Below are 6616 nucleotides of genomic sequence, written 5' to 3'. Positions count from 1 at the left end.
AATATTTTTTTTTCTTTTTTACCCTTAGTATTAATTATTTTTTCTCTAAATTAAAATGTAAACATCATCAAATAAGGATACTATGGTAAAATAGTTTTGTTATTAATTATTTTTCTTAATTAATGTACAATGTCAAATTGGGAAGAGTAAAATGAGACGGAGGAAGCATAATCTAACAATATATATTCTAGTTTTTTTTTTCTCTTGGGTTTTCTACTCATTTGATTTTGGTAATTGTATACTCATTAATGAAGAGGACACATAAATTAAGCAAGGCATAATATATAATATATATAAATGTGCTCTTTAATTTGGCCATAGTTGACATTTATGTCCTTCAATTTTGAGTGTGCACAAGTAGACATTTAAATTATAAAAAAATTAAGAGAAAAAACATCTTTTCCCCCCTGAACTTGTCCTCCAAACTCACTTTAGCACTTAAACTTAACGTCTGTTTATTTACCTCCTTAACAACTTTCAAGTGAATTAAATTCACCTCTTACGTTAAAATCTCACTCTCACAACGGAGAGTGCACTATACATGCATCACATCATTGCCAAATCACTGTCACATCAGTGCCATGTCATTGCCACGTAATAAATTAGAATTTAAAAAAAAAATTCCACACACTTACATTTTATATATTCTTTTAATTTATATATATATATATATATATATATATATATATATATATATATATATATATTTTATAAAAACATATATTTTATATAAATAAAATAGACCCCACCCACTTATTTCTTTTTCTTCACAGCCCTAACCCCATACACCACCCCGCCCCACACCAATTCCTTGTTCTTCTTCAGTACAACAGCCCCCCGTCCCCCCTTCCTCCTCCCTCTTCTTCTCTACATAAAAACACTTTTTTTTTCTATTTCTTTCACAATTGTTGCAAGCTTTTCAATGAATTTTTTTTCTTCATTAAATATAAAATTAACTTGAGCAAATTCAACAATGGACTAAATACAAGTACATGATCATAAAAATACATCAATACACAAAATCTCAAATCCAAATTCTTTCACATTAATCAAAACCTAAAATTTCAAAACTCTCAAATTTTTAATCTTTTGCTAAAAAATGTCTACAGAAATGGTATAAACAGTCCCAAATTCAGAAATGACATAGATGGTATTCGCATGACATGAAATTCTTGGCCAAGAACCAAACTTGTTTATCAATCTTGAAGCCTTCTTGATTGTCAAAAAATAAAATTTTGGATCAATTATTTGATAGGAACCTGAAATTGGGAGACAACATCAAAGTTAAAATCAAAACGAAATCTCGAGTAGGAACATCAAAAGCTGCTTTTGAATGACGAGTCATTACTTATTTCATGTCACTGTAGATGAAGAGCATTTGAAATTACCTTTAGAGAAGTTGAGAGTAAAAGTAGGCTGATCAGATCCAAGGTAGTTTATATGAAAGACAAGTTTATCACGCAAATCATCCTTGCTCCGTCATATCACCCAACCGACACCAGCATATACAAGGCCATACTTATGGCCACTGACATTTATACTTTTCACTAAAGGCAGGCGGAAATCCCATTCAAAATCTGGCCACAAGAAAGGAGCAATAAATTCTTCACTGGCAGCATCGACATGGATCGGTGTATCCCACCTAATTTCCTTGTTCTTTTTTTGTAAGGAGCTCGTTTAGGAGCTTCACATCCTCAAATTCCCCCGTCAGAGTGGAACCAAGAATAGCGACAACACATATTGTATTCTCATCCACCATCTCCACTGCTTTGGCAGGATCCATTACATGGTACCTTCTTTTAGTTTCACCTTCTTCAATTCAACCTCAAAGTACCTCGCAAATTTTTTCCAACAGACCTGTACCACATAATTCAGAGAGAAAATTTTCAGCAGAATTGAAAACAATAAAGAGGACCTTTAGTGATCAGGCAATAAAGAGGACCAAACAATAAAGAAAATAATAATAATAACAATAAAGTGAGCCCCTTTTTTAAAAATTAAAAATTTCACTCGCTTTTCCTTTTTATTTTTGTCATGTCAGCTATAGGGGCGAATTTAATTTACTTGAAGTTAAATTTAAGTGCTAAAGTGAGTTGGGATGACAAGTTCAAAGGGGAAAAGATGTATTTTCTCTAAAATTGAATAAATAGACACATACATCCTACATGATAAATTGTGTGAGATGTGCACATCCTACATGTCAAATCACATGAGTTTGCCACGTAGATGACTGCTCAGACATTCATAGAGGAGACACAAGTAGCGAAAGTTCTATCCGTGTGCGTTTGAAATTATTGCAAACAAAATATTATTTTTCAATTTTCACCATCAAAATTTACTCTAAATAAAATCAATTTTAAAACATAAATTCCATGTATCATGACGAACAAACTTGAATAATCAATTTCAAATAATAATAAATCTAACAAACTCATTTAACACTCTTTAAGTTTTTCTATTTATGACTTACCTCTGACATACCTGGATGAAACATGAGTTCAAATTAGCCAATATTTTATTTGTGTGCCTCTAAATTTTATGTAAATAAAAAAATAATTTTATTTTTCAAATTTTAACACTCAAATTCGCTCCAAATAAGCTCACGTTTAAAACCTAAATTGCATGTATTATAAAGTACAAACTTTAATCATCAATATATCAAAATAAGCAAAAAGTTTAACAAACTCAATTAGCACTCTTTACCTGAAGCTGATCTAACAACCTCAATTGTTATTTATGTCTGCTCTCAGTTATACATATTAAAATGCATGTTAATAATAGCTAAAATTTTCAGGGGTATGCTCTCAGTCATATATAACTGAATACATGTTAACTAGAGGTGTACAAATCAAACCGTTAAGTCAAATCAAACCGAAGAATCAAATCAAATCGAGAAAAAAAATCGACTTATGATTTGATTTGGTTGGTTTGGCGTTTGGAAAAAAAAAAAAACAACCATTCTTGGTTTGGTTTGATGTTAACAAAAAAAAAGTCAAACCGAACCCAAATCAAACCGACATATATATATATATATATTAAGTTATAATATTTGTCCATTAATTGCTAATAAAATGATTCAAAATCCAATATAAACTTAAAATCTAAATTTTTCACTCTTCATCTTACTTTTTAATTTTAAGAGAGTTTTTCGCTCCTCAATTTTTCACAATTGAGTTTTTTCATCAGCACATGAGTGAAAATATACTTGATCTAGTCTTCAATCACAATATAATTGTAAAAAATAAAGATTATAAATAAAACCAAGAAAATCCAAGAAAAAAAAAATGAAAAAATGAAAGAACCGACTAAAACCTAAATCGAAGAAAATGATTTTATGTTGGTTTGATTTGGTTTATAGTTTTAATAAACCGACATAATTGGTTTAATTTTTATTCGATAAAAAATCAAATCAACCCGACCTATGTACACTCTTAATGTTAATGATAAGTAAAATTTTAGGAGTGTGAGTCTGAACGCATAACGAGAAACAAAAGAAATGAAAAACACATTTTACTTTAACTTTAAAATTATCTACTACAAAATATTAAAGGACAATGCTCTCTCAGTCATATATAACTGAATACATGTTAACAATAAGTAAAATTTCAGGAGTGTGAGTCTGAACGCATAATGAGAAATAAAAGAAATGAAAACCAAATTGTACTTTAACATTAAAATTATCTAATACTAGATATTAAAGGATAACCGTGTGCATTAAAGGCCCCTATGTGCCGAAATCGAAAAAGGATCGAATTAGAAGGTTTATTGTATGCAACCTCATCTTACATTTATGTAAGAGACTATTTTCATGACTTAAATACATGACCTTTTATTAATGTAAAAATAAATTTACCAGTTATTTTAAAATTCTCTTCATCTAATATTAGATATTCATACAAAAAAATCATACAATAGATATTAGTAGTTAAATGAGGCTACCAAAATCAAGAAATTACGTGGGATGACTTCCATAATAGGTATCTTTGATTTTTTGTCCCTCATAAGAAAATTTTTTAATGACTAGTCATTTTTTTTTTATGTATAGAACATATATATTTTTTGTCAATCTACAACTTAAATATTTTCACAATTTCTATGTTAATTTGTCTCTCAACTTTTTCTTTTTACTTTTTTATTTTTCCTTGATTTATATTTTTCCTTGTTTTAGTTTATTTGTCTCAACCTTTATTTTTCTTTTAATTTTTTTCTCGTTTTTCTTTTCTTCTCAAATATTATTTATTTCTTCATTTCTTTTTTATTTTTAATTCATTTGTCTCAACCTTTATCATTATATTTTTAATCATTTCTCATTTTTTCTTTTTTTTTTCCTGAAATTTTATTTTTATTTTTTTCTTCTCATTTTATTTTTATTTTATTTTTATTCTTCTCTTTTTTCTTAACCCTTATTTTTTTTCTTCTCTTTTTTTCCTTTTTCTCTCCGTCTTTTTTTTTTTCTTTCCTCTATTTTGTTTCTTCTCTTTTACTTTTTTCTCAACTTTTATTATATTTTGCTAATTAATAGAAACCTAAATAATCCGCAAAGCAATCTTCTTTCTTCGACATCAAAGTAAGTTTAATGACATGTGTTGTTTGAAAGTCCTTTGGGATAAATCTTACCTCTAACGCAAAAGTTATAGAACATCTTATAAATCAAGACACAATGTGGTAGTGTCAAGTCTTGCTCGTGGGGCATAACTTGTTGTTTGAAAATTCTTGAGTTAAGTCTTGCCTCTAAGAAAGAGTTATAGAACATCTCATAAATCAAGGCACAATGTGATAGTGACAATACTTTCTCATTGGGCGTAACTTATTTTTTCTGGGAGGTTCTTGGGTTAACTCTTATCTTAGAGTTAAGACTAATAGAGCATCAGTTAAATTAATACACAATATGATTGTGTCAACTCTTGTCCATGGGTGTAACTTGTGGGCTAAGTCTTATCTCTAAGGCAAGAGTTATTGAACACCTCATAAATCAAGACACAATGTGGTAGTGTCAACTCTTATCCATGAAGCGTAACTTATTGTTTGAAAGTCCTTGGATTAAGTCGTGCCTTTAAGTCAAAAGTTATAGAACATCTCATAAATCAAGACGTAATGTGGTAGTGTCAACTCTTACCCATGGGGTATAACTTGTTATTTGAAAGTTTTTGATTTATAAAACATCTCATAAATCAAGACATAATGTGGTAATGTCAACACTACTAAAAAAATGGAAAAATCGACCACACAAAACCGACCACAAAAAGTAGTCGGAAAAAATCGACCACTTGTGATCGATTTTTTAATTATTTTTTTAAAAAATTTTTATTAAAAAAAGTGACCACATGGGGTCGCTTTATTATTATAAAATATCAAAATAAATATTCCAGTAATTTTTATATTAATTATTTTATATTTTAATAATTAAAATTTTAGAAAAATAAGAAAATTGAGCACAAGTGGTCATTTTTTTTAAAAAAATTTAATTTAAAAATATTTTCAAAAACCAACCACAAGTGGCCTTTTTTTTTAAAATTATTTTATAATTAATTTTTTAAATAAATCGACCACTTGTGGTCGATTTTATTATTTTTTTTTTAAAAAAATATTTTTAAAAAAGAGACCACTTGTGGTCTGTTTTTATTTAAAATAAAAAGAAATTAATTTTTATAAACCGACCATTTGTGGTCGGGTTTTATTGAAATTACAAAATTAAATTAAATTTAAAAAAATGACTACTTGTGGTCGTTTTTAATTTAAATAATATTAGTAAAATTTTTAAAAATTAACCACATGTGGTTGGTTTTGGATTTAAAAAAGATAAAAAGTAAATAATTATTTTTAAAAAGTAATTATATCCCATATATAATCTTGTTATTAGTAAAAATAATATATTAGATTATGTAATATAATTATTGTTATTAGTAAAAATAATATATTAAATTACATATATAATATAATATATTTTCTTTATTAGAAAATAATCTAATATATATATTTTTTAAAATTATACTGATTACATGTAGTCAATAACCAATATAATAATAATAAAAATTAATCAATATAACATGAAAAAACTCACACTAAAAATATATCAAATATAATATACAAATTGTGTATAACGTAATCTTTATCTTTTACTTATGTTTCAATATATAAAATAAATATTTTTTTTATACATACGTTAAATGCCGTTAAACATGCATAATCTTTATATATTGAATATGTGTGTATATATATCATAGCGTTGGGATAGACCATTGAAAACGGTTGTATACGTATTTGAAAGATGAAAACTGATCTTTATAGTACGTATTTGAAAGGTGATGTTTAGAGTACGTATTTACAGTCATAATAATGTAATATATAACCGATAATTCATCAGAATATAATGAACGTGTTCTATTATAAGGTAATATACTTGTGGATGTGATATATATAGTACGAATTCAAGAGTTTATATGTATAAATCTCTCTCTCTCTCTCTCTCTCTATATATATATATATATTTAGATATTTATATATGATGTAGTGATCGATTGATGAACGATGTAGTCAAAACCTAGTACTTGTGTACGTATGTGTGATATATATAGTACGTACTTAGAACTTGATATAGTCGATAGTGTGTATATGT

At 27.3% G+C, this 6616-nt stretch overlaps 1 long non-coding RNA gene across 1 annotated transcript; it reads right to left on the bottom strand.

The window, feature by feature from the left end:
• Window positions 1-966: 966 nt before the first annotated feature.
• LOC124887434 lies at window positions 967-2144 on the bottom strand. Its single transcript, XR_007045201.1, has 2 exons — window positions 1389-2144; window positions 967-1259 (listed from the first exon to the last, which is right to left on the bottom strand). It is a non-coding gene; the product is annotated as an uncharacterized LOC124887434 (long non-coding RNA).
• Window positions 2145-6616: the final 4472 nt, after the last annotated feature.

The sequence above is a fragment of the Capsicum annuum genome, chromosome 9 (genome assembly GCF_002878395.1).
Source record: "Capsicum annuum cultivar UCD-10X-F1 chromosome 9, UCD10Xv1.1, whole genome shotgun sequence".
In the NCBI taxonomy this organism is placed as follows: domain Eukaryota; kingdom Viridiplantae; phylum Streptophyta; class Magnoliopsida; order Solanales; family Solanaceae; genus Capsicum; species Capsicum annuum.
Note: the sequence above shows the minus strand (reverse complement) of the source record. Positions and strands in the feature narration are given on the sequence as shown.